The 10,967-nt window shown below is 36.7% G+C and overlaps 1 pseudogene; it reads right to left on the bottom strand.

Moving 5' to 3' along the window:
• Positions 1–382: 382 nt before the first annotated feature.
• On the bottom strand, positions 383–3,177 carry LOC112178341 (annotated as a pseudogene).
• Positions 3,178–10,967: the final 7,790 nt, after the last annotated feature.

The raw sequence follows: 10,967 nt of genomic DNA, 5'->3' as shown, positions 1-10,967 counted from the left end.
TCTTTTCATATAAGAACATATGGGTCATTTAATAATTAAAAATGGAGTAGGTCTAGTAAGTAGATTAGAAGGTCTTAATAGAAACTCTCTTTCTGATATTTTATTGCATCTAGTTTTAATTTTCGTTATTTTTCATAGATTAGAAGGTCTTAATAGAAACTCTCTTTCTGATATTTTATTGCATCTAGTTCTAATTTTCGTTATTTTTCATTTTAATGTAGTTCATACATATGTAATAATAGAAAAGAAAGAAGGTTAATCTTGTTGTATATTGATTATAACATTGTTCGAAGTCTTTTGGTAGAGAATTAATTACTTGAAGAAAGGATTCTTTACTAGAGACGGAGAGCCTCAACGTACATGGGAGTAGTACTTGTTCTTACTAATTAGTTTCAGTAGAGGCTAGGCGCCTGCATAGGGTGAGGCCATCCCCGATTGAAACAAAAGCTAGTTCAACACGAGAATCGCCTGCCAGAAAGTTGTTCAGCTTAATCACATGATTTCTGCCTGGCCTTAAAGGTTTCGCCACCGTCTCCTCCGGCCGGTTCTGCAACCGATCCAAACCACTGTGTGTTATCGTAAGCTATTATCCCACCAACTTTAACAAGCTTTACTAGAAGCTTGTGATAATTGATGTAGTTCTCCTTGTCAGCATCCACAAATGCGAAGTCAAAGCTCCCTTCTTCCTTGCCCTGTTTTCAAGTTTAAACGCCCAAATCAACACTTGCATGTATTATCCAAGAGCATTCTTAATTACTCTATTTTTGTACTCATAGTTTGGTCCAGCAATCCAACGAACTTCTAGCTAGTTTCAAACTTTCAATCAAACTAAAATCCTATATGACGCTACAACTGTGGTATTCTCTTAATCAGTACGTTGATTCACCATTACATCTAGCTTCAACCGTTAACAGAAATATTTTTCAAGTTTTTATACTAGTCTATTACTGATGATCACAAGAATACTACTCGATATGATGATTACAAACTTACATTGTTAATGAGATCCTTTAGGACTGAGAAGGCATCTGAGTGAAAGAAGTCAATCTTATGCTCCACCCCGGCCTTTTGAATGAACGGCAATCCAACCTCGTAGGCTTCTTTATCTGGATCGATTGCTGTTATCTGAAAATGAAACCGTTGTACGTGTTGACCTGCCAAATCTAACTAACTAATATCTACATGCCGAACATATTACATGCATGTATAAATTACGTACTTTGCCATCAGCCGGTAGGGCAAGAGCGGTGGTCAGAAGAGAATAACCAGTAAACACTCCCAACTCCAATATCTTCTTTGCATTGATCTTTAGAAGCACGGAGAGAAGCAACCCTTCATCAACTGGCACATTCATAATACTCCTGCATATATGTACGTGTTGCAATTGTTATTTTATGGATAAATTTGATATTGGCTTTGTTTCATCTATAGTTGAAATGTATTTGATTATAACTTACGTATATATTACCCTATGTATAATTGTTTTGGTCAACTAAAAACTAATTCATTATTCATAATTTTTATAGGGTGTGATGACTCAAAACATTATAGTAAAAGAAAATTGCTGATTATTGTAGGATGGAAGGCCTCAATTTGCTCTGGGATCCGAGCCGTCCGTGGATCGAAGCTGGGTCCAGATGCAGGGATCTAGCTCCGAGTTTGGATTCCGGCCTGTTGTTTTGGTACATGAATGAATTTGGATTCCTAATATTATTTGGTTGTAGATTTGAGACTTGCATGATTCTATGATTTTTGTTTGTGAGAGATCACCTACTAATATGGCCATGTTACGACACTTTTAGCAGACCTCCATCTCTACCTTAAGTGGAAGGACTTCTTAGCTAGTTTCAACATAAGTTTGAGTTCTATAATCTTCTGCTGCATTGGATTTGCGTGACACTAGTCACACTACATACCACCGGCTACACTTCTCACTGTGCAATTTACTTCAATAGGGTATTTTTACGTACGATACCACCATATCGATCGTGTTCTTAGTTGATATATGCAGGTGTTACGTCTCTAGTGATATTTTTTGTTATGTTCATTTACGGTGCAGAACGTTTTGCATCTACTCATTGTACACCTCAATATTAATATTTGATCGATTTTCGCTAATTACCTATTGAAGAAAGAAGGGAAAACAAAAAAAAACAAAAAACAAGAGAACAATCTGTCAAAATGAATAATAACATATCCTGTCCATACCAGAACTGGTATTTGTCGAAAGTTGCTTCCCTTAGCTGCTTCAATAGTTCGTGTTCTCTTGGATAGCAGCTTGTTTCCAAGATGTACTGCATGCCATTCAAGAATTAATCTTTATGAGTTAATAGAATTTTTGCTTTGTGGAGATATATAGAGGCTACTAAATCATACTGCCGGCAGCTTTCATTAACGATCAAAGATAGTACGTACAGCTACTTACTTAGAATTAAGGTGACAATAATAGCAAAACTAAGAAGCATATATATATATATATATGTCATTTACAAAAAAAAAAAAAAAAATTAATTAATTGATCGAAGAAGTTATCGAATGCATTAAGGACTAAAAGCATTCAGGAAGAAATTATATATTAGAACCTTCAGAAGGGCTGGGCTTTTGAGTATGATCTTTTCTGCTACAACAGGAGAGCCATGATTTCTGTACAGCTTAAGAACTAATCGATCAACCAATTAGATTTTCGAAGGGAAAAAAAATGAGCAAGCTGAGAACTTAGCACGCTTTCTGTACGTATTCGTGGAGGGTGGTAGATATATATATAGAAAGCAAAGGGTATTAAACAGGGCCGGTCCTGAGATTCTAATGGCCTGAGACAAAGAATTAAAATGTGGCCTCCTATATATATATATATATATATATATAAAATACAAAATCATGTATTTTGAATAAAAGTAAATATGAAATATAACAAAACAAAAGTATATGAATTTTTATTCCCTACATAAATTTCTGAATTAAACTAGTTAGTCATATGGAAAAAGAAAAGGAAAAGTTTATATGGAAAAGGAAAAAGAAAAAGAAAACGGTGGGATGGCGGGGTCTAAAAAAAAATTAACTTAATTAAAGGAGATTGAATAAAGAAAAGAGAAGTGAAAAGAGGAATGGGAAGCTGGGATTTGAACCTTGGTGGTAAGGACTCAAACTGATTTCAACTCCATTGGAGCAACAAGCCATTTATTCTTTGGAAAAGCAAACAAAATATATATACTATCTTTAACATATTTACAGAAACTACGGAGGCCCCGGGAGCCGGTGGCCTGAGGCGGCTGCCTCAGGTGGCAGCCCTCAGGGCCGGCCCTGGTATTAAACTTGCTAGCTTTCATCAAATTGGATAAACAAGCATACACCCATCTGTCATGAAGGCCTAGTTGACTCGCTAATTGCTATAAAATTTACCTAATTAAATCCAACTTTGTTTAATTTTCTTTAATTTTCGATCGATTGGCTGTAAAACTAAAATGGACTTTATCATTAGTTTACATCGAGTCATCAACAACTTACCAATTTACTCAGAATAAGTAATTGGAGAATTTTGAGACTTTAATTCTATATATTTTATTTATGGTGTATCCACGTAAATTATGGAGAAATCTAATATGACTTGGTTATTAAGTTAACCTAAAAAGATATGCAATTATAATAGAGATTTGGACTTGAATTGTTTCCTTTATGGGAGGTTATAGAATATCCAATTCTCTATATAAAGCTTGGGTCCCTACACTCTCTCATATGCTCTCGGTAATACAGTCTCTTACCCCATACAAAGAATACCAAATATTGAGATGCAGTGCAGAAGACTTAGGCTTGGATTGAGTGGCCATTAAGTTCAAAGGTTCATCATCCATTTCTAATTTATTTCTTGTTCTTATTTTATACAATTGTATCTGTATTCCTTGTGAAGCGATCTAATGGCTTTTAAGTTTAAGATTACATTGGCCTTTGGTCTCTTTCATGAATTATTTAATTTAACCAGTTTTGTAATGATCTGCTGATAGTAGAAGTAGCTGAACACATGCTTAACTAACGTGAACTTTACGATCAGCAGCTCAAGTAGAAAAGAATACTTCAATTCAAGGTTAATTCGATTATTCTATTCATCCCACAATGAGGGTATATATACAAGTACAAAGGAGTAGTCTAACTCTAATAGGAAACAATCTTTCCATAATTACAGGATATCCTAATTAAATAAAATCCTAATTACATATAGATTTACAGCAATTCTACACTCCCCCTCAAGTTGGTGCATAGATATCTATCATGCCCAACTTGTCAACTGAGCTGTCAAATACCTTCTTGGACACTCCTTTAGTAAGAACATCAGCTAATTGCTCCTCTGAGTTTACAAATGGAAAGCGAATAACCTTTCTGTCAAGATTTTCTTTAATAAAATGACGGTCAACCTCCACATGTTTTGTTCTATCATGCTGAACTGGATTATGTGCAATCTCAATGGCAGCTGTATTATCACAATGCAAATCCATAGGCTTTTTAAGCTTGTATCCCAGGTCTTTCAAGACATTACGAATCCACAACATTTCACAGACTCCGTGTGCCATACCTCGGAACTCAGCTTCTACACTTGATCTGGCAACAACTTTCTGCTTTTTGCTACGCCAAGTGACAAGGTTCCCTCCAACAAAAGTGAAGTACCCAGATGTAGAACGTCTGTCAGTTTTATCACCAGCCCAATCTGCATCTGTGTACCCAACAACTTCCAATTCATCTTTTTTCTGAAACAGTAACCCTTTACCTGGCGCCATCTTTAAGTACTTCAAAATACGAAAGACTGCATCCATATGCTCTTCACTAGGACAATGCATAAATTGACTAACAACACTTACAGCATAAGCAATATCAGGTCTAGTATGTGAAAGATAAATCAACCTTCCTACAAGACGTTGATACCTCCCTTTATCAGTTGGAACTTGATTAGGATAGATAGCAAGTCCGTGATTCATCTCAATGGGTGTCTCGATGGGTCTGTAGTCCAGCATCCCCGTTTCAGCAAGTAAATCAAGAACATATTTCCTCTGTGAAAGTGAAATCCCCTTCTTAGACCTTGCAACTTCAATACCCAAAAAATACTTCAGTTGTCCCAGATCCTTCATTTCAAACTCCTTTGACAAATACTTTTGTAATTCATTTATCTCTTTCGGATCATCCCCTGTAACAATCATGTCATCAACATACACAATAAGAGCTGTAATCTTACCACTCTTGCGCTTGATGAACAAGGTATGGTCAGAATTGCTCTGTCTGTATCCAAAGGCTTTCATGGACTTTGAAAATCTTCCAAACCAAGCTCTTGGAGACTGCTTCAGGCCATACAAAGACTTCTTCAATTTACACACCTTGCCAACGTCACTTAGGTAATTCTTAACACCTGGGGGCACATCCATGTACACTTCTTCTTCCAAATTCCCATTAAGAAACGCATTCTTCACATCAAACTGGTGCAAGGGCCAATCTTTGTTTGCTGCAAGTGAGATTAGAATCCAGACAATATTAATCTTTGCCACAGGTGCAAAATTCTCCTCATAATCAATCCCATAGCGTTGTGTATATCCTTTGGCAACCAACCTCGCCTTGTATCTATTAATAGTTCCATCTGCATTAAGCTTCACAGTAAATACCCAACGACATCCTACAGTCTTCTTTCCAACCGGCATAGGTACTAGCTCCCATGTTGCATTCTTTTGAAGAGCTTCCAATTCTTCATTCATCACCTTTGTCCATTTTGGATCCGTCAATGCAACCTGCACGTTACTAGGAATAGATACAGTAGATAATTGATCAACAACAAGTGCATGTGACCCAGAAATCCTATGGTTAGACATAAAATTAGCTATAGGGTATTTAGCTTTGGCTTTGATATCTGGTTCATATTGTTTCTTAGGAATTCCCTTGGTAACCCTTTGTGATTTCCTAGGTTCGACACTTTCTAACCCAGAAGACTCATTACAGTTTAGGGGTACCTGAGGTGGATCATTCTGACCGGGATCTTCAGTTGGTGATGCAGAAGGGGAAATATCTTGTGTGTGAGCTTCAGATATGTCTTAATTTTGATTCAAACTATCCAAAAAAGTTGTCTCTTCTGTCTCGGAATTCACAACACTTTGTTCGGCAGTTACATTTTCTATTTCGGAATGACACTTCGTTCGGCAGTCACATTCTGTTCGGCAGTCACATTTTCTATTTCGGAATTTGCAACACTTCGTTCAGCAGTCGCATTGTCTATTTCGGAATTTACAATGCTCTGTTCGGTAGTCGCATTGTCTATTTCGGAATTTACAATGCTTTATTCGGCAACTGCATTTTCTGTTTCCGAATTTCTACCTTCAAATCTATCCTCCAAATTTTCCAAGTCTTCAAAGACATCAAAATCAATAATAGAACGAGAACGAGGATTCCCTTCACAACCTCTCTCCCCCTGAAGGGAAGACTAAGAAGCTCCCCCTAAGTAGTAAGGCTCGGATTCACGAAAAGCAACATCAAGAGAGACATGTATAGTGCCAGTAAGAGGATCATAACATCGATAACCCTTCTGGAAGTCAGCATAACCAACAAAGATACACTTACGGGCACGGGGATCAAGCTTGCTGCGTTGAGGCTTGGGAATATGAACATAGGCTATGCACCCAAACACCCGGAGCTCCAAATTAGGCATAGAAGGGATGGTCAAAAGTGTATGAAGCTTCTGATGAGGATTCTGAAACTCAATCACCCGTGAAGGAGTACGGTTGATAAGATATGCTACTGATTTTACTGCTTCTCCCCAATAGGACCGAGGTACATTCATACCAAACAAGGAAGCACGAACAACTTCCATCAACTGCCTGTTCTTCCGTTCTGCTAAACCATTCTGTTGAGGAGTATAAGAATTGGAGGTTTGATGACGAATTCCATGTGACCGGCAAAACTCAATCATAGGGCCATTCACAAACTCTCCACCATTGTCAGACTGAAACACTCTGATGGATTGTTGATACTGAGTTACCACCATTTTGTGAAATTCGGTAAACATTCCAAATACATCACTCTTATTCTTCAGTATTGACACCCATGTCATGCGAGTGCAATCATCAATAAACGTTACAAAATACCGAGCTCCAGAAAGAGAAGGAATTTTCGCTGGACCCCAGACATCGGAGTGAATCTTCATAAAAGGAACAGGACTTTTATTAAGACTTGGTGAATATGAAATACGGCGACTCTTGGCCAGTTCGCAGATGTCACAATGGAAATCCAAATCACTAACAACTGAAAACAATTGAGGTTGCAGCTTCTTAAGATAACGAAAGGATAGATGACCTAAACGGCGATGCCATAACCATACAGCTTCCTTCGCATTCTCTACCCCGTTGATCTGATTAGCTTGTCCCAAAAGATGCTTCTGTTTCTTTCCAGTCTCTATCAGATCCAGATAGCATAATTTCCCCCTTCTAACACCATAACCAATAATCCGTCGAGTCAGAATGTCCTGAAACACACAGAAAGACGGATAGAAGGTCACAATACATGCAAGAGCTAAAATAACTTGACCAACAGACAGGAGATTATAAGCTAGTGATGGAACAACTAAGACAGATTCAAGGGTTAAAGTATCAGATAAAGCAATAGAACCTTCTCCGGTGACCAGAGTTGGAGTACCATCAGCAGTAGAGACAATGTCTTGAGGGGAACGTCTAAGGTTTTTCACAAGACTTGGGTCATTGGTCATATGGTCAGATGCACGTGTATCAATTATCCATGTACTATTAAAAGTAACCTTACCCTTCATACCTGACTGCGCTACATTAGCGGAGGCATTGTCTAGGTAAACTTCCTCTTTAGTAGCAAGAGCGGCCTTGCCCAAATTCTTTCGCGGTTTCTTGGTGAAGTCCCACCAATCAGGGTAACCAATCACTTCATAGCACCGCTCCTTGCTATGACCTAATTCCCCACAGATAATGCACCTTTTGTTTGCATATGGATTTAATTGGTTTACCTAAAGGACGGTGTGGAGAAGGTCCTGAGATGGCTGGAGGAGGACCCTGTTTGCATTGAGCCATAACAGAAAATTCGGTAGTTACCGAATGCCCCATAGCCTGTTTCTCTGATTGCATTATTGAGGAATTCATGATTTTCACAAGATTGGATTTTCAAGGGTTTCAAGATGGATATGAATGTTTTGGAAAAGAAAATTTTTTTTTTTTTGTTTTTGTTTCTTTTGTCTGAAAAAAGGTAGGGTGATGGTGGTTTGAAATTCAGGATGGTTTGATTTCAACGGTGGTGGTACGCAGCGGTTTGTGGTGTTTTTCGGGATTCAAGATTCAGGATTCAAAGGATGCAACGCAAGTTCAAAGGATTGAACCTGCTTTGATACCAAGTAGAAAAGAATACTTCAATTCAAGGTTAATTCGATTATTCTATTCATCCCACAATGAGGGTATATATACAAGTACAAAGGAGTAGTCTAACTCTAATAGGAAACAATCTTTCCATAATTACAGGATATCTAATTAAATAAAATCCTAATTACATACAGATTTACAGCGATTCTACAGCTCATAGCTCGAGATTACATTAATTCACCTCCAATATTACTCTCATTTAAAAATACATCGATTGTTTAAAGTTTAAAGGTTAAATCATTCCGAACGTGCAAATAACCAATTCCTTGTTTGTCTTCGATCTGTTTTCAGATGCTTTGTAATAAATATACTTCCTGTGTTCATTTAACTAGGGTAAATTGCACTAGCGACTATTTGTGATAACAAGATTAAGTTGAATCTTATTACGTGTATTTATTCGTCGAGTGACTCAATTGGTATGCTAGTGTTTGGCTCTAACCATCTTATGGTACGTTGTCGGTTTGGTAGTTACTTTTATAGTCTCATGTTGTACTGGAGAATTTAAGGATATATATATATATATATATATATATTTTTTTTTTTTTTTGCTAAGTTAAGCTTTCAAGAGAGATCACATGATACCATCATATGGGTCAGTCGCTTCTACTATTTTTTATTTTAATGAAAGATTCCACATTAGAAAAGTGACAGAAAAAAATATAATTTATAAGTGGGTGAATGTTACCCAATTGTACCGAGGTATTTTGTGGTTAAAAATCAAAACCTAATGTATCGTTAAGTTGAGACAATATCGGTACAATGGTAGTTGTTGCTTTTGAAAACATCCCTCTCTCACTCTCTGTAATAAGCAATTCAATATTGTCTTCAAGTTTTTAACGTTGCCGTTACGTCTTTTTTTTCTTTTCATAACATCAGAGCTTCCATGAAGTGGGAAGTCTTACGAAATCGGATTACATAGGTTATTTCAACTTCAATTCTCTCTTTTGGTTATCCAAAAGCTTTCACGGTAATTTTGTTTCTTCTCCACTTGTTCAGTATTTTTGAGAATAGCAAATGATCGAATTTCCCACTTATTTTTATTTTGGTCCTCTAATGTTTTGTTTATTGCATAATTAAAAATGACCTTTTAGATAAGATTTGAGAACATAATTTTTTTTTAATATGTTATTCACTCAATTTTGTTTCTTATCAAAATTAAATTTTATACACTTAAAATGGAAAATAATAAAAAAATTCAATTGAGTGTGTATTAAGAAGCTAGTTTTAATAAATAGAAACTTTCTGTATTGGCAAAAAATAAAAAAAATAAATAAAGGGAAACTTTCCTATTCCATTTTGGTTTATTTGAAATTTGACTTACTGATCAAGTATCTTAATCCATTTTCTTTTTAGGAAATCCTACGGGTCGTGGGATTTGGGCCTAAGGCAGCGTGTCTATATAAGGCAAACCTTCCCCGTCAGTACCCACTTCACAATCACCATTACCATCACAAATCTCTCTCTGTTCATCGTTTTGCTCTCTGCATACCCACCAAACCCTAGTTATCGCTTTCTGCAATTGCTTCAATTCCAATCTCTCTCTCTTTCCTTCTTTTCGGTCTGAAACCCAGGAAACCCTAATTGTTATCCTCTGCAAATTTCTCTCTGAAATTGCAGATTCAGAGAACCACCCAACCCTAAAATAGTGCCATTTTTGTTCCAAAGTCGTTTTCTTTCCAATAAGGATGAGGCTGGTGCGCAATGGGGCTATTAGTGTGAGAAAGATGAAATGTTTGAAAAAGCAAAAAAGGGATGTTGAAAAGAAGAAGAAGAGGGCTCATCAAATTCAACGCGAAATGTTCTCTCTCGATGAGTTACTTCTGGAATTTGATGATCAGCAGTTTGATGATCTGGAGTTATTCTTCTCTGTCGATGAGCTAGTGCGTGATACTGATAACCCAGCAGTTGATGATGACCAGCTTCACAAGGAGGAGGAGGAAGAGTGTATTAACATGTTCATGGCTTGTGTTGATCAATGGGTGGCTAATGATGATCCTACTGATGCATAGAGCCATTTTTCGACTTTTCCGAAGGCAATTCCCAAGTTGTTCCATCAACATTTTTGATTAGTGATTGAACTGGTTGGAGACTTGTACTACCACTTTTAGGATTTTATTAGTGTAACCCAGTTGTAGCTAGGAGCTGTTTCAGTGACTCTTGTATCTAAACTTACTGGTTTAATTGGTTGCTTCTCAAACCAATTCATCTTGTAATTTTGTTATATATATATCAATAAAAGTTGATTCTTTCATCATTTTACACTCACTGTTATTATCTCTTCAATAAAGTTTGTTCTTTTTTCATTTTACCTGTGATTGTGCAAAATATACATGGACTTCATGTGTCACATTGATACTAATCACTCTGTTTTTTTTTTTCTTTTTTTTTTCACAAACGCATATACATATAGACAAAAGAGTGCAAAAGTGATGATCCAAGTGGACCTTTAAAATCAGCAAAAACGCCATACTCCTATGTTCATGAGAGGAAGCATGAACACCAAATCATGTATGTCAATCAAATCACATTTTCGTCAGCTGATCAAATCACATTACACCAATGATTTTG

Source organism: Rosa chinensis, chromosome 7 (genome assembly GCF_002994745.2).
Source record: "Rosa chinensis cultivar Old Blush chromosome 7, RchiOBHm-V2, whole genome shotgun sequence".
NCBI lineage: Eukaryota > Viridiplantae > Streptophyta > Magnoliopsida > Rosales > Rosaceae > Rosa > Rosa chinensis.
Note: the sequence above shows the minus strand (reverse complement) of the source record. Positions and strands in the feature narration are given on the sequence as shown.